The 25,375-nt window shown below is 34.1% G+C and overlaps 1 protein-coding gene across 2 annotated transcripts in view; it reads left to right on the top strand.

Moving 5' to 3' along the window:
* The window catches only part of SCAI (suppressor of cancer cell invasion), a 227,936-nt gene that overhangs the window by 63,119 nt on the left and 139,442 nt on the right, over nucleotides 1-25,375 (top strand). Inside the window, exon 1 of one of the 2 annotated variants that reach the window (XM_051979635.1) lies at nucleotides 24,109-24,141. The exons of the other annotated variant lie outside the window; for it this stretch is intronic. The gene's annotated coding sequence lies outside the window, so the exon portion shown is untranslated. Of the gene's footprint in view, nucleotides 1-24,108; nucleotides 24,142-25,375 lie in introns of those variants that run through there. 2 annotated transcript variants of the gene reach the window in all.

Here is a 25,375-nt window from a genome sequence, read left to right as displayed (position 1 = left end):
GTTCAAATCTGGCCTCAAACATGTAACATTTCCTAGCAGTGATCCTGGGCAAATCACTTAATCCCAATTGCGTCAGCCAGTTTCCTTAGGTAATTTTAACTGCTTCATTTCTGACTTCCCATCATGGGATGCACATGCCAACCAGAGAATACTGACTCCAATGTTACTAGTTCAGGGTATCCTAGAGCCTCCATTACATGTAAAGCCTTAAATTCGCTGATCTATTTGTAGGGCACCATTTGCCCTGCCTTTACTCTCCAAGGTCCATGGGGCTTGCTTTTCCCCCTGATATTGTACCTGAATATTTCTTAGCCTTTTTATCTGTCATGAAATTAACATTCCTTCTTTATATGTTGTTTCTGCTAATCAGAATGTGAATTTCTCGAGAGCAGCAATTTGTCATTTTGCTTTTCTTGAACTTAGGATTGGGACATAGTAATCTCTTTTACTTTCTTATTCATTCCTGTCTCTAATCTCTCTTCATATGGTTGCTGAAATAATATTTCCAAAATACAGCTCTACTCAATACAGTTGTCTGTTCAAAAATCTTTAGTGATTCACTTTATACTCTTATTAACCTCTTACAATAAGGATCCAACACACTTTTCCTGTTATTTTCTTTTACTCTTTTTTTGTGTATAATTGTTGTGTAATTCATTATTATCAAAACTAGATTTCTAGCTTTTCCTCAAGTTTTTGGCTTTCAGAGGTGAGGTTTGTGTAGTCAGAGTGAAATTTCATTGTCAACTATCTGGCAGTCATATAAGTTCAGGTTGCCAGGTTGCCAGCCCCAGCTCTCTCTATCACACTACATTAGGCTACCTGCCTGGGTGACTCTATTTGTAGGTATATATTTTTAAATTCTGAATTTAACAAACAAAATAAATAAAAGGAGTATTTCCATATGCATTTTAGAACAGGAAAAAAAAAGAGGTTGTATATGAAACTATGAATTCCTATTATGTATAGCTTGATTTTCTTTTTAGATATGTAATAAACCTGGATTACTTATCATCCAACAGAAGGAGGTATTCTCTGCCTTCCTTGCCTTTCTGGTTTGTTTTTTTGCTCAATCTAGTGTTTGTTGTCCTGAAGCCAGATTTAAAATAGAAGAATCACTATCTTATGATATTTCAAAAATTGATTGCAATTGGCTTTTGTATCCATTTCCTGTTGCCTCATATCTATTTTCCAATTTTACATTTCCCAGAAAAATACACACTTTTATAGTATCTTAGAGAATATTCATTGAATGGAATTAGAATTAAAAAAAAGATTTCACCTTGGAAAAATCTGAAAAAATTCTACTTTTCCTTTTCCCTGTCTTCATTTACGTATTCCTAATACTTTGGAATGGTCTTGTAGGAGGACACATTCCTGTGTTCCATTGTCACAAGAATTTAGTAAAATCAGAGAAAACATCTCAGCAGCATGTACTCTGGCTCCAGTCTCTTGGAAGGGGATTAGGGAAGAGGAAGAGATAGGAATTGACATGTATCAGGCAGATCAGTGCATGGCTATCACTTTGACTGCTGCTTGCCCTGACGTGCAGTCAAGACAGTCCAAAAGCCCAGAGAATAGCATCTCTAGACCACTGGTCATGTTTGCAACCTAGTATCCATCCAAGGGAACAGACCTTGTAAAGCCGTAACTTGGCAGCCCTTGTCTCTTCCAAGAGCCATGGCTACTGAGTATGCAGAAAAGAAAAATCTCATCAAAGCCCTTGGCACTCTCAAAGCTCTGTGTCAGAAATTGGTATGGTTTTATCAATGAAAATGACACTTAGTAAGATGCATTGCCATCTGCTTGACTATTGCACTCTAAGTACTACTGGGCCTTTCCATCTGTTTTACAGTTGAAATTTCTTGAATGTGTTCTTTGTCATTATAACTTTCTACTCCCCAGAGCTTTAGCAGAGTGCTTTGTACCAAGTAAGTGCTTAATAAATGCTTATTCATTTGGAAGACAATTAGGTCAAGAATCATCTTGTATATATCTTTGAGGCAGGGTTCTTTATATTAGCCCCAACCTTGCCTAACCCTCTCTTCCCTCCAAGCCTGGAGTCTGCACTCTGTTGCGACCATTATCTCTCTCTCTCTCTCTCTCTTTTTAATTATAAAGTGCTTTGTAAACCTTATTATATAAATGTTAGCTATTATAATTTTCTGATTGGTCTCTGGTGAGTGTCTCTGGACATTAGAGAATGCTAATATATGAATGTCTTAAGTCAGGGATTGAAGACTGCTCTCCAGGGGCTAGAATCATTTTTCTGTGGCAGGCTTCAAACTCACTGCCCTTGTGGTTTTTCTTCTTGCAAGTCCAATGTTTTCTTTATTTTCTTAGTTTTAAATGCTTTGTTCAAGGCAACAATTAACTTTCCTTATATGTTAACAGTTCTAGACAATTCTTTTTCCTGGGTACAAAGATAACAAGGTAATATTGAGGAAAACAGCATCTAAGCAAGTGTTAAATAAGAATGCTCTTTCTCTAAGGATAAGGATTGGGTCACATTAATCTATCTCTTCCTAGCTCCTAGTAGAGTTCTTTGTAAATTTTTTCTTTAATGTAAAATTTCTGATGAGGGAGCTCCTTCTACTCATGTAGATCTGAACCTGACTTTCAATTTATAGCCTTACAACTCCTTTGGGAGCACCAAGAGGTTAAGTGACTTTCCCAGAGTCATATAGCTGGTATGTATAAAATATAAGACATGAACTCAGATCTTTCTCAGTTTGAGATGTTGTACCTATTGGGTATCTAATAAATATTTATGCATTTGAATGCAGTTTCTTGCATTGAAGATAAATAAGATATGGGCAATGAAATGTAATGTATAAAAATTTAGCATTTTAGAGGACTCAGCAAAAAAAAATCAGGAGACCTTTGAGCAAATAATTTTTCTGGGCCTCTTTCCCTGCTGAGCAGCATAAGAAAGATTGAATTAATTGGTCACTTCCATTTGGTAAAAAAAATCAAAAAAGTAATTTTTATTACAAACTTGATCAACATTATCAACAAACTACTTTTCAGATAAGCTACAAAGAAGACATCAAAAAATATAATGAACTACAAGTCATTTACAGCTTGAGTATTTTAAAATAATTTAACATATTAATATTTTAGAAGGTATAATTTGATTGTGAACTAAAAACTAAAAACTTAAAATTATTATATTTTAACAGCATTACTTTTTGTCTATTCTCTAAATGTATTTGCATTTAACTAAATAAAATTTGATATCTTGGGAGAGAGAGAGGGGATAAACTGCAATAGAGAGTCTTAATTTAGGATTCACAAATCCCCAAGGTGTCCATGGATAGTTTTCAGGGGTTCTCTGAATTTAGATGCAGATATATATATAGAAACACATATGTGTATACATGTACGTATCTATTTATAGATATTTTTATTTTCAGTCATTTCTTTGATTTCTAGGGTCAGCTATTTGGTGCAATGAAGAGAAGACAGGTTCTGAAGTCAGGAGGATAGGAGTTCAAATTTAGCCTCAGATACTTATTAGCTGTGTGACATTAGGCAAGTCACTTAACCCCCAATTGTCTCCAAAAAAACCAAACAGAAATTAATCTGTGATTTTCTTTCTAATCTTATTTATTTTGTTCTTTTAAAAATTATTTTCTTATTCTGAAAAGAGGTTCATAAGCTTCACTAGACTGCCAGAGGGGTCCATGACTTAAAAGAATTTCAGAAACCCTTAATTAGAGATATAGAACCAGAAATGCTTTCTTAGATATGGGCAATATTTGTTAAGTTTGTGGCAAGGGCGAATTTCTACTCGAAGGAAAAGGAAAGATGGTCCCTTCCAGACTATATTTTTTATGTAATTTTGACTTTTAGCTGGTAATCAGAGGAGAGTTATAGTTTAAGTAGTTGAATTGAATTTGAATTGGATACAAATATTGCTGCCAGAAATTTTTATCAGACTTATTGAGGTGGTGGCCCAAGAGAAGTACTATTCATGGTTATAGCCTGATAAGAAACAATCCGAGACAAATTTGGCTGTCTGATCTCCAGGAAGTCCTAAGTCAGCAGTTCTGCACTGTTTAGATGACATCATCATCTCAGCACATTTTGACCCCCAGGTGGACAGTTAGCACCAGGAACAGATGGAGCCCTTTAAAAGCAAGGAATTTTCTTTCCTGTCTGTGGAAGTGTGAAAAACACACCTTACCTTTCACATTATAAGCCTGACTTCTAACAGTTTCTAGTTAATTTGTACCTCGATTTGGAAAGTACTAATTAATTATACCTTTAGTTTACTTTTTGTTACAGGACAAATGTCTGTGTAAACTATCTTTTTTGTAAGTTCACTTAGTAGTATGTTTTATTTTTTCCAATTATGTGTAAAGATAGTTTTCAACATTTATAAGATTGTGATTTCCATTTTTTTCTCCTTCCTTTCCTCTCTTCCCAAGACATCAAGTACTCTTGATATAGGTTTTACATGTATAGTCATATTAAACATATTTCCAGATTAGTCATAATTGTGAAAGAAAAAAAATAACAAAAGTGAAAACAGTATGCTTCAGTCTGCATTAAACTCCATTGTTCTTTTTCTGGATGTGGATATAAATCATTGTATTGCTGAGGAGAGCTAACTCTATTGAAATTCATCATTGCAAAATGCTAAAATACCTTTATTTTTTTGCTGAGATAATTGGGGTTAAATGACTTACCCAGGGTCACACAATTAGGAAATGTTAAGTGTCTGAGATCAGATTGAACTCAGGTCCTCCTGACTTCAGGACTGTACTCTATCTACTATGCTACCTAGCTGCCCCTAAAATACCATTTAAAAAAGTTTAACTTAGAATATTGGAAAATTGCTTTCCTCTTATTTCAAAAATAAATCAAAGTAGAGCAAAGACATAGAGATTTTATCTTATATTTTAAAGTCCTGTTTATGTGCCTGTTTCAGTGTATAATTATAGTTATATACTTATACTCAACTTTCAAGTAAGTAATGGAAGTATTATCCTCATTTCATAGATTAGAAAACAGTCTCAGAGAAATTAAATAACTCATCCATGATCATTTAGCTCAGTTAGCATCGGACCTGTAATTTGACCCCGGGCCTTCTGATTCTACTGGACTGATACGACTTTGTTATAAATAAGTCAACAAATATGTATTAAACTACTTCTGTGTACATGGTCCTATGCTAGCTTCTGAGAATCCAACAACTGAAGTGAAGTATTCCATAAGTCAAGAAATTACTAACAATGCAATTTTTTCATTTCCTATCTCCCAGCCTGTGTTGACACTACTTTTCCAGTATAGATACATAAATCCAATTGGCAGAGAAAGCAGAGATAGAAGATAATCTTTACAAATCCTTATTGTTGCTATTCATTCGTGGTTCTGGAAGTATCAGTATGTTTAAAGAATACATTCAGCAAAATGATTGCACAGATAAACAGACTTCATGCCCTCAGAGAGCTAAAGTGACACAGATGAGTGTAATAATAAGCAGTTTGGTGCAGTGAAAAAATTATCGAAGGTTATAGTTGTTAAAAGGGTGAACTATGAAGGGGGACCCAAAATGGTGGAATAGTAGGAAGCAGTACTGCTGAGCTTCCTTCATAATTCTCCTCCAAACAGATATAAACTTAATCTTGATGGGGAAATCTAGAAAAAGTCATAGTCATTTATCCAACTCAGATTGGCTTAGAGAGATAGAAAAGTCTGCAAATACTGGGGATAGGATCAGGTGCGTGTATACCATTTGTGCCTGCCAGTGCTCAGAGAGAGCCTTTACATCAGGGCAAGAATAGGTCCCAGATTCATAACAGACAGCCTCAGAGACAGGTGCCAAAAGGCAGCTTTGTTGCTTAATACTTTGTTTGAGGTCATAGATCCAGGACAGATTGAGATGAAACTGGGATCCAGGAGTGATATTCCTTAATAGGGAGGCTCTGGAAGAGTATATGGAGAAAGGAGGGAGTTTAGAAGCAAGTAGTAGTGATATGTAGCTTAGACATTAGGAAGTACAGGATCTCAGTTCTAGCATTCAAGTGTCCCAAAGAATAACCAGAGCAGAAATCCTAGACCGAAGAAGAACCTACAGTTCTGTTACTAAAGTAAAAGAAATTTGCATGTGACTGACAGAGGCTTAATCCAGCAGAAATCTACCCTTGCTTAGTCCCAACCTCAGAGCAGCATCTAGACTTTGCCCTAAATCAGACCACTTCAGGAGCACTGAAAGCTTGGAAGTCCCTAGCCCGAGCTATTGCTGAGATCCTGAAATAATACAACTCTCAATACTCCAAGAAGATGGCAGCAGGACCAACCCAGACCTTCTATCCAGAAATGCCAGGCAAAAAAAAATAAACAATAACATCAAATCCAAAGTCAGTAAGTAGAGGCAAGAATGGGCAAACACAAAAAGAATCCTCCCAAAAAGAGATATGATGGTGACAGAGATATTTAAGATGCAAACCCAGAAGGGAATGACTTCAAAACAGCTACAAAGAAAGTCTCAGAAAAAATCGCCACTACGTCACAATTAGAAATCTTGGAATAGATGAAACAACAGTTAAAAAAAGTTAAAAAAAAAATTAAAGCAGTGAAGAGCACGAGTAAAAAATTGAAAAAGAAATGAGCACTTTGGAAGAAAGAATTAAAAAGGGAATCAGTAGTTTGGTATAAAAAATACAAAACTGCTCAAACAACAAACCTTGAAAATCACAATGGAGCAAATGGAAACCATTATATAAAACAGAAGAGATATTAAAGTAGGAAGACTAAAAAGAAGAAGAAAACATGATATGATACCTCATAGCAAAAACATTTCACCTGGAAAATGGACTGAGGAGAAAAAAATTAAGAATAATTGGACTATCTGAATATCACAGCCTAGACAACCTGTTTCAAGAAATCTGAAAACTTTCCAGAACTCTTAGAACCTGAGGACAAAGTAGAAGTAGAAAGAATCCACCAGACAAATTCTCAGGAAGATAACAACCAGAATCCAGAGTTTCCAGGTCAAAGAAAAAATACTGCAAACAGCCAGAAAGGGAAAAAACTTAAGGAACCATAGTCAGGATCATACTGTATTTAGGATCTACTATTCTAAAAGAGCATAGAACTTGGAGTACAATATTTCAGAAAGTTACAAATATGAACTTATAGCCAAGAATACCTTTTCCAGGAAAACTGAGATTATTGTTACAGGGGGAAAAATGGATCCTAATGAAATAGAGGACTTTAGATATTCCTGATGAAAAGACAAGAAATTCATAAAAACTTTGAAATTCAGAGTAGTAACATATTGTTGTTCATTCATGTTTAATTTTTAAGGGACCAAACAAAGATAAACTGCTATTATTTTTAAAAAATGAGATGATATATGTATCCCCTCTGAAACCTATCATCATCATCATAAGTTGGAGAGGGAATCTACTTAGACAAGGCCTGAGAGTGGGTTTTGTTATATCTTGATGATCTTAATTAAGGAATGGAAAGAATGAGGAAGAAAAATACATTGGGCATGAGACAGGCAAAAGGAAGATAGCCAAAACTATGTCATGTAGATATATGCCCAAGTAGACATCTATATAGATGAGGAGGAACGAATTTGAGAAGCAGCTGATACTTCAATGTCACTCTCATCTGAACTGACTTAGAAGAGAAAGAAGACACACACACAAATACACAGACACACACAGGCACAGAAATGCCTTTTTTGTTATACATAACATAATAATGTTAAACATGTTTCCACCTTTAATCATATTGTAAAAAAAAAAGAAGCAGAATAAAAAAGAAAAACCATAAGAAAGAAGAAACAAAAGAAAATAGTAAGCTTCAATTTATATTCAGATTCCACAGTTCTTTCTCTGGATGTGAGCATTTTCCATCATAAAGTCTTTTGGAATTGTCTTAGATCATTGTATTACTAAATGGTATCACTAAATCCCATCACAGTTGATCATCACATATTGTTGCTGTTACTGTGTACAGTGTTCTGATTCTGTTCACTTTACTCAGCATCAATTCCTGTAAGTCTGTCCAGGTTTTTCTGAAATCTGCTTGCTCATCATTTCTTTTTCTCAATAGTATTTTATTTTTCCTAATACATGTAAAGATAGTTTTCAACATTCATTTTGGTAAGACTTTTTTGTTCCAAAATTTTCCCTTTCCTTTATCTCCCATCTCCTCAACACAGCAAGCTATGATTAAATATGGACAGCCCTTTAAAACATACTTATGTATTTATCATGTTATACAAGAAAAATCAAACCAAAAGGGAAAAAAAAACATAAGAAAGAAAACAATCCAAACAAATAAAAAATGGTGAAAATTCCTTGCTTTGATCCACATTTGGTCTTCATAATTCTCTCTCTAGATGTGGGTGATATTTTCCATCCCAAGTCTATTGTCATTGTCCTGGATCATCACCACATCATTGAGAAGAGTTAAGTCTATTATAGTTGATCATCATATAAATTACCTCTTGATGAGAGTGAAAGAAGAGAGTGTAAAAGATGTCTTGAAGCTTAATTAAAAAAAAACAAAACAAGCAAACTTAGTATGGCAAGTGATCTCATCACTTGCTGGCAAATAGGAGGAGAAAGAATGAAAGCAGTGTCAGGTTTTATATTCTTGGTCTTAAAGATCACTGTAAATAGTGGCTGCTATAGCCATGAAATTAAAAATGCATGTCTTTCTCTCCCTTCTTTTCCTTTCTCTTCCCCCCCTCCCCAAGTTTCATCTTTTTTCTCTTCAACTAGTCTTGTTGAATAGTTTGTTATTCAGTATATATACCTTGTTCCCATTTCTTTCTTTTTTTGTTTGATAATTATTTCTCATCAAAAATTGAAATTATTTTATTTTCTTCCATATTTTTATAATGTGTAAATGTTATAGTAGATAGTTGGTCCCAGAGTCTGGAAAATTTTTCTATATGTTTCCTACCATATATTTGCTGTGTGACCCTGAGCATATTCCATTGGCAATACTGCATATGTTTCAGTGTTAAGTATTTCCTTGTCTAACTATAAGGAATTCCTTATAATCTCTAGTCCTTTTTTATTTTAGCTCTATAATCTAGGTGGAATTTAATTTTGTATATAGTGTTTCTTTTCCATTTTCTCCTTTTGGTACCTTGTTAATTTTCCCAAATATATGTATTTTATTGCATCTGTGGTTTATTGTTTTAAGTTCTTATTAAAGGACTTCCTCTGTCAATGTAGATAAGCAATTGTTCTGCCTTCTCTGGTCTTGAAGGTTGAAAATTCCAGAGTCAAACAGACAAAATGGATCAGAGGTAACACTTTCCTAGCTTCATCCTGATTCTAAGACTACCTATATCCCCTATATGCTGCTGTTTTTCATGCTTATTAATGAATCCTTTCCCTGAGTTTCTGTTTTCTATAAGATTATCAAATCCCAGTGCTATTTGGTTTGCTTGTCTTTGACATTTATTACCCAAGTGATTTTGGGGAAGTCATTTAAGCTCCTGTGGCTGAATTACCAATGGGACCTTGGGCCAATTAAAGAATCTCTTTGGATTTCTGTAAAATGAGAGAGTTGGATTAGATGTTTTTTCATATTCTTTCTACCTCTAAACTTTTGAACCTATAGCCTTTCATTTCCATCTTATTTAAAAATGGTGCAGCCTTTGAAACATTGGGCTTGTTGGACGTTGTGACATATGTTAGTAGATATTGCCCTAATCCCATTTTCCTTGAAATTGTTACATGATTTCACCAGCAATTTTTGCTCTCAGTTTTATTGAATAATAGTTGTGTGCATTTCATTATATTTTTTGTTTACCTTATATGATCTTTTCATTGATCGACTTTGCCATTTTCATTGGATTTCAGTTAACTTTGATCATTTCTGGTAATATAAATGAAGATATAGTGTCCCTTTCCCTCCTTTTTCTTTCTTGATATTATTGTTCATATTATGTTCATATGTTTGATTAATTTGGTTCATGTGTTTATATTAATTTGGTTATATCTAGCTATGTAATCCTTTTGGTATTTTGATTAGTATTTTTAAAAATCACTAGATTATTCTGGATATTATACCATCTCAATCTGGTCAGTTTATGACTTTCCTATCTAAATATTTTCTAGTATTTGCATATATCTTATATCTCTCTGGGTAGGTTACTTTCCAGATATTTAATGCATTTTGTTTTCAGTATTTCCTTTTCTATTTTTTGTAGGATATAGAAATATTGATAATTTCTGTGAATTTTTTAACTTTGTTTGAAGCCATAATCTCCATTGATTTCTTTTGTTGATTTTCTTCATTTTTCTGTGTTAACTTTCATGTCATTTTCAAATTATCAAAATTTTTTTTATTGTTTTTTGTCTGATGTTTTATTCTTTTAATTCTTTTTTTTTTTGGAGGGGGAAGGGATGGATAAGATAGAGCTTTCTAATATTGAGTAATGTTTTCAGTCTTCTGTCCTTCTTTTGACCCACTTTGACTGTGACTTGGGCTCTAGTGCTCCAGGTAACTATATCCTTTAAAGACTCATTTTTCTAAGTCAGGGAAACTCTGTTTAATAGTAAAATCATAGGTCTGGAAAAAAAATGTTAATGCTTCATGTTTTTCCTTCCCCTTTGAACTTATTGTTATACTCTTGATTTTTTTGGAATCAAGTGAGTCATAAAAAAGATTGCTTTAGTTAAAACTAAATTGTCTTTCCTTTAATACATTGCCTAGTACATAGTAAGTTTTTAATAACTACTATTTGTTTTACTGACCAACCTTACTGAATTAAATTCTTGTGAGACTACTAAGATCAAAATATTACATGATCTAACAGCAATTATCTCAGAAGATAAAATTTTGTAGGTGACCTGAAAAACACTAGAAAGATATATGTGATGGGAATAACTAAGTAGATTGCAGTCTTCTGAGGTTAAACTTCACATGAGAAATCAAAGAAGTTTGGGATTTTAAAAGCACTGGGTTAGTAATTTTGTGAGAGAGGTAACAGATGGAGTGCTAGAGTTGTCTACTGGTATTTATAGAATGTTGAAAGAACCAGAGAAACTCCTCCAATGCATAGATTTTCTATAGAAGAGTTATAGAAAGACAGGAATACATTGGACAGAATTTAAAAATGGAGTTTTTAGCTGGATCAGACTAAGAGATACATACTGTTGAACGTACAGGTCCTTTGAAGCATTCAAAAATATTGTAGTACTGAGTACTGTGATCCAGTTAGCATTCAGCAACTGCTTTGTGACTGAATTCTCAAAGGTTATGTTGACAGAAGAGTATTAAATAGCAGATGCCAGGAGGAAGGCCATAAGAAAGCAGTCTTTAAGTCAACTTTGTCTACTGTTGGAAGGCTTTTAATTGTCAACCAGGCAACTTACAAAGGTAGACTTTTGTTGAAAGGTTCATCAACTGAAGTTAGAACCATGGTGCAATATATAGCAAATATGGAATGTGGAAAGATTTTAATCTGCTTTAATAGGAGATTCATATAAATTATTCTAAAGGTCATTCCCACCAACTGTCAGAATGGGCTAGCTAGTCTAACTGAAGCAGCAAGGTACCCTGAAGAAGGGATAGGAGGCAGCATGTGCCAAATCATTCACCACCTTGACCACTATGGCCCTTCAGACTCAGACCCATGACCCTGAATCTTCAAGCCCAGTGACTTTATCCATTATCCTGAGAAGCAATTGCTCCTGCAAATGATTACAGCTGATGTGGTGTAGCTCCTAGAGAGGAGGTAGCAATAACCCTAAGGCTACCTGCCCTTAACCCTAAGGTCACCTGCCCTTAACCCTAAGGCCACCTGCCCTGGGGAATTCTGTAGTTCCACAGTCTTTGCTGGCTATCAGCCAATCTGTTGGTCAGTGATAATAAAGTTTCTGAGAGAATAATGAGGTGCACACTTCAACTTCATCTTTAAGATCACTCTCCAGCTTCACCTTTAAGCCATAAAATTAGCATATCAGTGACATGAAGTACTCTCTCTTAACTTTTTCCTATAAATTTATCTTCTTGCTCCTGCTTCTTTGGCAACTTCTTTTGGAACTTAGCCTACTATTAGCAGCATAAAAAATCTTTGCCCCTTAACTTGGAGACAATTTGAGTTTGCAAATTCTTTCACCATACCTGCCACATGGACCTGGGGATCCTAATATTGTTGGTATCTTAAGCCACAACTATTGAAATCCCTGAAAATTAAGTTGTTCTCTCTAATATTTTGGCACTATCAAATGACTCAACATAAGAAACCAAAATTATTTTATCAGTGGGAATGACACTTAAAAGAAGAGATATTGTCACCCATTTTGTTACTGCCCTCTAAGGATTATGGGACTTTTCCATCAGATTTGCAGTTGAAACTTTCCATATTGTTATTCCTCCTAGAATATGAAACTTGAGAGCAAGTACTATTTAATTTTTCTATTTGTATTCCTAATATTTATAGTAAGAGCTTAATAAAATCTCCCACCCAGTTTATTCCTAAATCTTATTACATCTTTCCCCTCTACCTCATACCCATGTACTCCTTCTTAATTAGTTAATTATTTTCCCCAGGTACATTTAAATTTTTTTTTACATTTATTTTTAAAACTTTTGAATTCCAGATTCTCTCTCATCTCCATCTTCAAGCCCCATTAAGAAATCACATGTGAAGTAATGCAAACTACTTCCATAAAGTCCCATGTAAATGTGCTCTTTAATCCAATGTCATTGGCTTCCTTGCTGTTTTGGAACAAGTTATTCCTCCTCTTGGCTCCAAGTATGTTTTCTGGATGTCCCTCATGTTGGGAATGCTCTCCTTCCTCATCTCTTCCTTCTAACTTCCTTGATTTCTTTCAAAAACAACAAAAATCTTACCTTTTTTTCAGGCAGTCTTTGTCAGCTCCTCTTAATTCTATTGTCTTCTTTGGATTATTTCAAATATATCTGCCATATAGCTTGTTTGTACAGAGTTGTTTCATGTTGTTTCTTCTATTAGTTTGTGTGCTGCTGGAGAGCAGGAACTGTGGGGGTTTTTTTGTTTGTTTGTTTTTTTGCTGAGGCAATCAGGGTTAAGTGACTTGCCCAGGGTCACACAGCTAGAATGTGTTAAGTGTCTGAGAACAGATTGGAACTCAGGTCTTCCTGACTTCAGGGCTTTCTACTGCACCACCTAGTTGCCCCAGAGGAACTGTCTTTTAACTTTTTTTTTTTTTAATATCCTCCTAGTACTCAGTACAATACCTGTCATATAGAAAACACTTAATAAAAGCTTATTGAATTACTGATAAGTAGTTCTCATTCTAATGGGAGAACCAACATGTAATAACTGTATGGATAAAAGAAAATATGGAATATAATATTAAAGGGTAGGTTCCGGGAGGGGAGGGGAATCAGGAAAGACTTGCTGCAGAGATTAAATTTGAGCTATTTTAAGGGCAACATAGGAAGCCAAGAGGTGGAAGTGAAGAGAGAGTGTTATGTGAATAGATAGTGCAGAAACACAGAGATGGAGTTCATGGAGACAAATAGAATATAAGAAGACTAGACGTGTAGGAAAGGTTCAAATTGTAGATTTTAAGTGTTATATATATATATGTATATATATATATCTTGCAGTAAAATGGAACCAGTAGATCTTATTGAAGAGGGATGTAACATGGTCAGACCTATGCTTTAGGAAAGGTACTTTGGTAGCTGAGTGAATATGGACTGGAATGGGGAGAGATTTTAGGGAGATCAGCCAGAAGGCTATTGCAGTCATCCAGGTATGAGGCGATGAGGATCTACATGAAGCTGGTGCAATGTCAGAGGATATAAAGGGGATTATATGAAAGAAGTTATAAAAGTGGAATTGATTGGACTTGACAACTGTGGGAAGTAAGAGTGAGGAATCAAAAATGACAGAGATTGTGACCCTACGTGAATGGGGAGATTTGTTTCTATTAAGAAAATTTGAATGAAAGGATATTATTGATGGGGGTGAAGAGAATGAGCTCTGTTTGAGCCTGGTTAAGTTTAAAATAGGTTTGGGACATCCAGTTTGAAATGCCTAAAAGACAGTTGATGATGAGAGATACGGAAGAGAGAAGTTAGGGCTAGAAAAATAGCTATATGAAGCACTGGCAAAAAAAAAAAAATGGTAATTTAACCTATGGGATCTGAGATCGCCATGAGAGATAGGATAGTGGGAGAAGAGGAGAGAGCTAAGGACATAACCTTAGGTTAGGGGGCGTGACTGGTATAAAGAGTCTTCAAGGGAGATTGCAAAGAAGCAAATAGGAGGAGAACCAGAAGAGAATAATGTCATATGAAAACTGAGGAAGAGAGTGTCTCCAGGAGCAGATCCAGTGCTAGAGGCTCCAGGGAGTTCAAGAAGGATGAGGAGGACTTAGAAAAAGCCCATTAGATTTGGCAATTAAGAAGTCAGTGATGACTGTGTAGAGAGTAGATCCACTTGAATGATGACCCATTTGTTGAATTCATTGAGAAAGGAATGGGAATAATTGTCTCATAATATCCCTGAAAGGGGCATGCTGTTTTTAATTTCCATTTTACAGATGAGGAAACTGAGGCAAGCAGAAGCTAAGTGCTTTGCCCGGGGTCACACATGAAGTTAAGAAGTGTCTCCATCTGGATTTGAGTTCAGGTGTTCCTGACTCCAAACCTAATGCTTTTCTCACTGTACTACCTTGTTACCTCAAGGAACTTTAAAGGTCATGTAGTCCCAAACTTCTTAAACTGTGAGTCATTACAGTGGATCTGAATGTGGGGGTCGAGAAAATTTGACAGTGGTAAAAGGTATTATATATTCCACCAAGATTTAATTCTTTATGTAAAAATAAATAAGCACAACCATCTTATTAATATGTAGATTTGTTTGTTTTTAATAAATGGTAAAATTATATGTATACCAAAGAATTGTTTTAAAATAAATTTCTTTATGATTTATTATCAGTAAATGCTTGATTAGTATACCTATTTTATATATACCTATATACCCAGGGGCAACACAAAAATATTCCTGGGGGTTATTAGTGGAAAAATTTTAAGAAGCCCTCATCTAATAGAGCCCCTATCCAAAACATAAAACATGCCTACAACATTTTTCACAAATGATCAATAAGTCCAGTTCTAGCTTGACTATCTCTGGCTAAAGATATGTTACGATTCCATTAAGGCCATTCTAAATAAGGTCTTATATTAATTTAATTCCTTCTATGTGCAGAGTATCTTGCTACATATTGGAGATAATAGACTAAGCAGTTTAGACCATTATTAGATTAGTAGGAATATAAAACATCAACCCAGTAATTGTGGTAGATAATGCTACAGGTTAAGTACATTAGTGGGTTTCAAAATAAGAGTGCTTGGTTACCTCTGAGAGTGGAAGATAACAACTTGGTGGGTAGGAAGGAACAGGATTTAAATAAGGCTTCCTGAAGGAGAGGACCATAAAGTCTGACTTGAAAATCAGCAGGTTAGGAGGAGTGGAGATATTTCAGTCACAGAGACATTGAGGTAAGGTAACTCATTTCCTAAAGATAAGAGAGCAGTCTACTTTGGAATGTAAAAAACATGGAGGAAAATATGAAAAAAGGCATGACATTTTAGAAAAGGCTTTGAATGATGAACAGAGAGAAATGCATTTTATTCTGGTGACAATAGGGAGTCATTTCAAATTATTGCTAAATAAAAAATCATAGAAGAAAATTGTAGTATATGAGACTTTTGATAGTTCTTTAACTAAGTGAAGAAGTTGATCTTTGTCCAGTAATATGTTCTCATGTCACCCGAGTTCAGTGTAAATATCCTTAAGGATATGTACTTTTTTTTTTTTTTTAATGACTTTGAATTCTCAATGCTTAAGGCAGACAAATCTCAGATTACCTTCCATAGAGCCTACTTTGTATTCTGTCACTCTAAATTGGCACAGTCTGTGGTCACGTATAATTCGACAGGCCTGACTTGCCTCCACTCTTGTTCCAGACAGGCACTATTTGTGGTCATCTATAGCTCTACAATCCCTGCCTTGCTCCTTCTAGTACACCCTCCATACAACATTTCTTTTCTATTTTCCAGCCATATGTAATTCCTTGATGACCTTGAACACTTCCACTGAGGAAGAACCCTGTAGATAATGATAACATATTGGAACTCTTTCTTTAATGATTAACATACTTCCACCCTCTCGTAATCTATCCATTCCATCCCAGTGGTGGTATGTACAGTGGATACAGTATTATTAGACTTGGATTTCAGGAATAAACAAATTTAAATCTGGTCTCACACTTAAAGGATGCCTCAGTTTCTTCATTTGTAAAATGGGAAATAATATCTACCTTATAAAATTGTTGTAAATTACATGAAATGATATTTGAAATGTACTTTGTCAACTTTAAAACACTACATAAATGTTTATTATTATTATTATTATCTTCATTGACTGTTTCCTTGTCCCCTCCCCACAAAAATTCTACTCTAAAGATATCTAATCCTTCCATTATATTTTCTAGTAGGCTTTCTGGTAGAAACTGAATTTCATCTTAAACCTTTTCAGTTTTGCTTCCTCTATCTTCTTGCTCTATGATCTGGCTCCCTCCTGAAGATATAACTTCCTTGGTTACTGTTTCCAGGATTGAATTCATTTGATGCCCAACTCAGAGCATTTCAATATATGTCCCCAATGTCTGTCCCAATTTACCTTCATGTCCCTTCATCTTCATTGGCTTCTTAATATTGTTAGCTCAACACCAAATTTAGCAAGAAGCCTTTCCCAGTTCTTAATCTTAGTGCCTTCCTTATCACATTACCCCTAATTTATTTTGTATATATTTGTAAGCAGTTAGTAGGGGTGCAATGGATAGAGTACTGGACTTGAAATCAGGAAGATTTTTCTTCCTGAGATCAAATATAGCTTCAGACATTTATAACCTATGTTACAAGTGTTATAAACTGTGTGAATAAGCCACTTAGCTTTGCCTCAGTTTCCTCATCTGTAAAAATGAGCTGGAGAAGGAAATAGCAAACTATTCCAGTATCTTTGTCAAAAAATTCCCAAAAAATCCAAATTGGGATCATAAAGAATTGAACATGACTAAAATGACTGAATGACAAAATATTTCTTTGTATCTTTTTTTTTAATGCTTTCTTGAAATGGAAGTTTATTGTCACATATTTTGACTCTTTACCTGACAGGCACATGACAATGTTTTGTTTTGTTTTTGTTTTTTAGTTTTCTTTTTTGTCTTTTTTTTTCTATTTTGCTTTTCTTATTTTGTATTCAGTTTTTGATAAATATTAAAAAAAAAGAAAAAAAGAAAGTTAGAAAAAGGAAACTTTTAAATTTTGAAACAAATAATTCATTAGATTAGGAGATCAAAAAATATGGGGAAACTGGTCTAAAGTCCTAATCAAAGAAGCATATATATATATATATTATATATATATTACATATTTTAATTTTATTTTTTATTATAGCTTTTTATACACAAAACATATGCATGGGTAATTTTTCAATATTGACCCTTGCAAAACCTTCTTTTCCAACTTTTCCCCTTCTTTCCTCCCACCCCCCAGATGGCAGGTAGTCCCATATATGTTAAATATGTTAAAGTATATGTTAAATACAATATACAACATATATATTTTAAAATGAATTACCACCAAAAGCAAATGTTTTAAATCTATTTTTTTTGAATTTTTAATGGAGGATTTACAGAAAGGCACAGATGAGAAATTTTCTTTATATGAATGACAGGATGTATTAGTGGAAAGGGTAAATAATGTCATCTATGAGATCATAACTCAGTTGGATTATACTTTGACAGCAATACAGTGTACTTTTCACTGCACCATATTGTCTCCCCACAAATCTGTGACCCTATTATCTTCATCAGAAAGTCCAAGGGGCAGCTAGGTGGTGCAGTGGTGGATAGAGCACCAATCCTAAGGTCCTGAAGGACCTGAGTTCAAATCTGGTCTCAGCCACTTAACACTGCCTAGCTGTGTGACCTTGGGCAAGTCACTTAACCTCAATTGCCTCAGCAAAAAAAAGAGAAAAAGAAAATCTATCTAACATTTTGGAAACCAGTTTCTTCTTGGTCTCTCCATGTTATGTGGGTACTAGCACATTACATAGGTATCATCTCTTCTTCCTCACTCTCAATACATATTCTACTTTTCAGTCATACCTCTCTTTGATGTTATCTTTTATCCTGCTTTTTGAATCTAACTTATTATTGCTCATAATACACAAAATGAAACCTTTTCACTTTCTATTTTTCTCTTTTGTGCTTTGTATACTTTGCGATTTTGATTTCTCTGAGATTGTTGTATTTTGTAATTCACAGGCATGTTAGAAAATGTTGAGACTTGGCTCTCTGAAGAGTTAAAATATCAAGATTTTCTGATGACTGGACTGGCATTCTGACTTCACCTCTTCCCCAGAGACTTCTGTTTTGGAGCCTTTGTCACTTAGCATTGTTTGGCTCAGCTAGCAACCAAATGTTTCCCAAAGGGTGACAGACTCCTGCCACACATTCCCATGAGTGCTGCTACTCTGTAGGAAGCGGTGCTTGTAAAAGCACTTTTGGCTTTCATTCCATATGCCTAAATAGGCCAGCATCCAGGCAGCCATGCCCTTGAATGTAGTGAGTATCCTAAAGGAATCTGCTGAGATACATTAACTTGTATCTGATATGACAGGGTTTGTCAATGTGAATAAAGAGTTTCTATGGACTGTGTAAGTGCTAGAGGACTCTGAAAGATTCTGAATAATTACACATGAAAATTAAACATTATAGTTTAAGAAAAAAATTCAATGGTTTATTGGATAACTTTTGTTTTCATGAAAAAAAAAAAGGATCAGTTTTTAAGGTGTATATTTGTGTAATTGTTTGGTCTGTTTTACCAATAAAGTACTCAGAAGTGTCATTGATGACAGGACAACTAATCCCCCAATCAAATACTACTTAAAGTTATGGATAGCTTGGCAAAGGTATAGGAAAAAAATTTCTGGCTGAAATATGAGCTGAAAAGTCATTGTCTGAGTCACTGTGGTTGAGCATAGTGGCATTTTAAGAATCTTGCTTTCCAGAGAAAGAAAGTCATAATGGAAAGAGAATGACATTAGACAGGAAGAAAGATGATCCTCTTTTATCTCTTTAGTTTTGATGCCCTCTCTCTTCTATGTGATAATTTTGGAACCTGGGCTGTAGCATTTTTAACTATGCAGACACTGAAATAATTTGGATTTGTGTGGATCATTAGGTTGCTTGAATTGAAGGGGAATATTCAGTATAATGGTACACTATAGCTTTTTAGCATAGTGTGGTCATTCACTTCCACTAAGTGGAACTTTCAGAGAGGTAATTCAGAGGAGCTTCTATTTAAGTGGATAGAAAATTTTGGACCCTCTACCCCCCCATTTTAACATTTTGAAGACAAGAACTCTCCAGATAGAAAACAAGGTGGCAAATCACCCCCTTATATCATTCTTATTAAAACAAGAAAAATGTGAATCATGATAGGCTACCTAGGATATGCCAAAAAGCACTATAAAAGGATGAGCATAGTTCTAATTGAAGAAGAACAATTATTGTCACCACAATTAAGGAAATTGGACAGTTCATATATTACAGGCAAAAAAGCTCATGTTCTTTACTAAGCATTAATAGATATATTGTCTAGGACCTGGAAAGTGATAGTCATACAATACTATAGTCTAATTATACCACATCTGGAAGATTTTGCTCAATTCTTTGTACCAAATTTTAGGAAGAGCACTAATTAGGTAGAAATTACCCAGACCAGACAAAGGAAACCAAGATAGTGAATGAATCAGGATCAAGATCAAGCCGTATGAAGATTATATGAAATGTTTATTATAAAGGATTCCTTAGCTGCTTTTGAGTATTTGAAAGTTTTTATAGGGGAATAAAAGCTTAGATTTGGTCTGCCTGGTCCTCTAGGACAAAAGAAGAAGCAATTGATAGAAGTTGCATAGGAATAAGTAAAAACTTGATGCAAAGAAAGTTTTCTACATAATTATAACTTATCCATATATGGAATGAGCTGTCTGAAGTAATAGATAGTGGGTTCTCCCTGACTGGAAGGGAAAACTGGGTAACGTCTTGTTAAGAATATTTTTAAGTGAATCCTTATTTAGGTATAAGTTGTACCAGATGGTTTCTGAATCTCTCCTTTTGAACTTAGATTCTGTGAATTTGGAAACTTTGCCTTATGGAGAAGAACCTGAAATAAGAAAGTGCCCTGTATAAGAAAGTTTAATAGAGGGGGTATCAGTGTAAAAAGTAACCTGATCAATAAGATCATAACTCTTTTGGAATATATTAGGTATTCTATCCCAATGTAGACTTTTATAATAAAAAACTAATATAATTCTTAAATTCTTGTTGTTTCTTTAGTAAGGTCCTCTCTAAGGTTTCCTTAGTTCTGAGGACCAAAATAATAATCACTATATTAGAGTTGAGTTACAGTGTGTCCAAATGTTGCTGATCAGAACAATACACACTCAGAATGCTGTGCCACAGGTGGGACACAAATAGTCCATATGAACATTTGGGTAGCTTCTTTAATTTTCTACATCTAGCATTTCCTTTGGGCTTATTCAATTCTGTTTTGCTCAGAGCACAGCATATCTTCTGATGAGGGCCTGTGCCAGTCATACATTTGATTGTAAATTTTAAAGGAATCAGTTCTTCAAAACCTTTTGTACATTTTTTAGTGTCTCAGTCACAGAGTAGCATCCCTGCCTGCCACAGTAATCAGGCACCATTGTTAGGGCATCTTTGCAAGCCCCTTCCTCACATATAGAGGGGAGCAGTAAGATCCTTAAATGGCTGCTAAGACACCCAGAGGGTTATTGAATTCCCCCACTGTCTCCAGGGAGAAGGGAACCTGTGTCAAGGTTGTGACTACAGCCTTCAGTGTATCTGCACCTGCAACTTTGTTACTCATCTGCCTCCATGGCTTTGAGATAGGCAGAAATGCTAAAATGGAATAGTGATGTCTTGATTTTGCATAAAGTGGATTTCAGTAAGGCAGAGTTGTCTGAAGTCATTGGCCTCTCTCTTCTAAAGGCCCCATTGTCCAGTGGCAGGACAGAATCAAGGCAACTGATGATGGTTTGAGATGCAGCTGGTTACTTTGATGTCTTCCATGATTTCCTAAGCTCCCAGTGCTGCACAATCCCTTCTTGTCTTAGAAAGACAACTGCGTTTCCCTAACTTTTAATTATTTTTGCTGTTTAAAGTTCATTTTGAAGACACATTTTAACTTATTCATGGGAGAATTTTGGAAAATCCAGTATTTCTTGTCTTAGTATGCTATCTTCCCGAAAATTGTCATGACATTCTTTAGGATTAGATTGTTTAATTTCTAATTAATTTTTGACCGATGTCTCTGTGACTCTTTATTGGATATAATTATTATTAATGTTATGATCTGAAAAGGACACATTTAATATTTCTGCTTTTCTGCATTTGTGAGGTTTTTATGTCCTAATATATAGTTAATTTTTGTGAAGGTGCCATCTATAGCTGAGAAAAAGGAATATTCCTTTCTCTCCCCGTTGAATTTTCTTCAGAAACTTATCTTTTCTAAAATTCTATTCATCTCCTTAACTTTTTTTTGTTTTTTTTTGTTTTTTTTTTTTATTTATCTAATTCTGAGAAAATTCCCTACTAGTAGTTTTACTATTTCCCTGTACTTTTTTAACTTTAAGAACTTGGATCCTATGCATATATGATTAATACTGTTATTACTTCATTATATTTACCTTTTAGCAAAATGCCATTTCCTTGCTAATCTCTTTTAATTAGATTTATTTTTGCTTTTGTTTTGTCTTACATCATATTGTACTACTGTGTTTTTTCTTTTACCTCAGGTTGAAGCATAATAGATGCTGCTTTAACCCCTTATTTTTTCTTTGTGGCTCTTTGTTTTGAGTTTGTTTCTTGTGAACACCATATTGTCAGGTTCTGGTTTTTAAACCATTCTGCTATTAGTCTCCATTTTAGGATTAATTCACTTTTAAGGTCCCTGGCAATTCTGACTAGATTCAGAAAAACTTGACCTAGCTTTAAATTGCCTTCCTGCCTTTCCAAGCTCTCTGAGCATAGAGAATCTTGAGTACTCAAGAGTTCTGAAATTATTTTCTAAAATGATTTTCTAACATCAAAAGGAAGGAAGATAGTCCTTTTATCTGTGGAAGTCTATGTTTACCTTTCTCAAAGTACGGAGGAATTGTCTTTGCTACTTGAAAATCTGTAGTCTTTCCTGATCAGTAGCTTATTTGAATGTAATGAATTTAACTAAATTTTAATTGATTTCGTAACAAAAATTACATGAATAAGATTAAATAGAAACTTGCTTCTCTGATAAAAAGTTTTGTCTTTTGTAGTGACTTTTAACTCCGGTTAGCAGCATAAATATGTTAAATATATACAAGAAAAAATTGAAATAATCCTGTCCTACAAAAACCTCATGTTCATTCTATTATAGAGATATAACCAATTTGTACATAGATAATGCAAGCAAATTTAAGAAGTTGAGTACCAATAACTATGAAGATAAGAAAAAGCTTCTCATGAGAAGTGATTTGAGCCTTGAAAGACAGCTGAAAAATCCAAGGTGTGGAAGTACTGTGTAGAAATGCATTTTAAGTATAGAAGATAGCTTGTGCAAAGACATAGGAAAGGAAGAATATAGGAAAGAAAGATGGAAAACTGAGTTTAGGAATAGTGAGTGGGCCACTTTGTCTGAAATGGAGAGCACCAGAAAGGGAATAATATGAATATTAATAATCAGACGGGTACCACATTTTGAAGGGCTTTTAAAATGCCAGGTTCAGGAGTTTATGTTTTACCTCATAGGCAATAGGATTTTAAAATTGTAAGGCATTTGATGTTTTATGCTTATAAGCTAATGAATAGAGCTGTGGAGAACACCATGCTTTCCTTATTACTTAATTACCCTCATCACAGTTAGACTTCTGTACTATTGGTTTAAAACATATTGACACATAGCCACTACACATACCCCTCCCCGCCAAACACACACACAGAGTTTGACTCCATGTAGCATGATAAACAGTACTTTCCTTGTCATGAAATATTATAGTGAATATACCAGAAACTAAATTGCATATTACTGTAACTTGGAAGTTGATTTCAAAATATAGAAAACCAAGGGGTGAATATTTGATTAGCTGTTCTTTGTGAGGAGAATAAATGAATTACAGTTGAAGATATATAATTCCTTCCTCAATTTATACCCACTTGCCTCATTAGCCTAATTACATTACTTTTGTTGGTGCAAAACCTTTTCAACCTCAAGTAATCAAAAATTTATATTTTATTTTTTGCAATAACCTCTAGTCTTTTCTTTTAAAAATGAATTCACCCCAGAACTAGAGATCATTATTGATCACTAAATAGATAATTTTGACTATATGAAGTTAAAAAGTTTTTGTACAAACAAAACTAATGCTGACAAGATTAGAAGGGAAGCAATAAACTGGGAAAACATTTTTACATCCAAAGGATCTGATAAAGGCCTTATTTCTAAAATATATAGAGAATTGACTCAAATTTATAATAGTTTAAGCCATTCTCAATTGATAAATGGTCAAAGGATATGAACAGATAACTTTCTAATGAAGAACTTAAACTATGTGTAACCACAGGAAAAGGTGCTCCAAATCACTATCGATCAGTGCAAATTAAGTCAACTCTGAGATACCACTTAAGGTTGGCTAAGATGTGGGAAAACTGGAACACTGATACATTGTTGGTGGAGTTGTGACCGGATCCAACCATTCTGGAGAACAGTTTGGAACTATGCTCAAAAAGTTATCAAACTGTGGATATCCTTTAATCCAGCAGTGTTTCTACTGGGATTATATCCAAAGAGATCTTAAAGGATGGAAAGATACCCACATGTGCAAAAATGTTTGTGGCAGCCCTTTTTGTAGTGGCAAGAAACTGGAATTTGAGTGGATGATCATCAATTGGAGAATGGCTAAATAATAGAATTACTAATTAGTACAACCATTTTGGAAAATAATTTGGAATTTTTTAAATAAAGTGACTAAAAATATCTATATTCTTTGTCTTACAGATTCCATTGATAGGCTCATACTCCAAGGAGGTTAGTGACAAAAAAGAAATGCCCCATATAACCCAAATTATTTTTAGCAACACTTTTTAGTGTAGCAAATAAGTGAAAACGAAGTTAATGGCCACCTGTCAGGTAGTGGTCAATCAAAATATAAATATAATATAATATTATTGTGTTGTAAGGAATGATGAACATGGTTAATACAGAGAAGCATGGGAAAATATATGAACTGATGCAAAATTAATTGAGCTGAGCTAAGAGCCAAGCACCAAGAAAAGAATTTATGTCTTTCCTAGGAAAAAGGAAGGAACGAATATAGTGGGAAATATAAAAGCAAAACCTATTAATAAAAAACATACTTAAAAAAATAATCCAGGCACTGTGTCATGAGCTATGTATCTGTTTCCTCAGATACCACATACATATAAAATAATATCATCATTGGTCTAAATTTTATAAAAGTATTGACTAAAATTGTAATTTTACTTAATACAAATATGCTTATTATGCTATTCTAATAATATATGTAGCAAAGATTTTCAAATGAATAATTTGGAAAGCATACAGATAAAGTGGAAATGATATTGGATTTGGAGTCATAAGGTATTTGCTGATGTTGTTTACTCCACTTAGTAAGCTTGAAATGTTGAGAACTCACTTATCTTTCCAGAGCCTCAACTTACTCATATTTCAAATATAGATAAGCTATGTATACTTATTTCACAGGGCTCTTGTAAAGAAAATGTTTTATAAACTATATGCTATTATACTATCAACTGTGAGCTACCATTACCATTTTGAATTGTGTTTTTAAAGCTCAATTATATACCAAACATTTTCTATAATACTGGGTTTTTTTTTTTTTTAAGTTCAGAAGTTAAGAAGATGTCAGTTATTTGAATGTTCTCTGCACTGATACAGATTCTAATATCATTCATATGCTAAATGGTTTTATGAGTTTCCTATGGCCCCTGCAAAGTATTGCCTAATATTTAGCTTTATGATGATAAATCCTTGAAATCTTATTTATTTTATTTTTTAAGTAATGATTCATATTTTTTCATCTAATTCAGTTCAGTTTAATAAATATTGGACATCTATTATATACAATGTACTGATCTTGGTTGGATTTGCCAGAGTTTATACTAAGCTAATATAGTTTTTAGGCTAAAATTATATCATGATGAAATATCAAAGTACGATTTTAGTAGCTGTGGTTATAATTTTTGAGAATATTCTTTCTTTAATTGGTAGAGTTGAATAA

Source organism: Antechinus flavipes, chromosome 2 (assembly GCF_016432865.1).
Source record: "Antechinus flavipes isolate AdamAnt ecotype Samford, QLD, Australia chromosome 2, AdamAnt_v2, whole genome shotgun sequence".
Taxonomy (NCBI): Eukaryota; Metazoa; Chordata; class Mammalia; order Dasyuromorphia; family Dasyuridae; genus Antechinus; species Antechinus flavipes.
The sequence above is the reverse complement of the archived record's forward strand: the minus strand, read 5'-3'. Positions and strand labels throughout refer to the sequence as shown.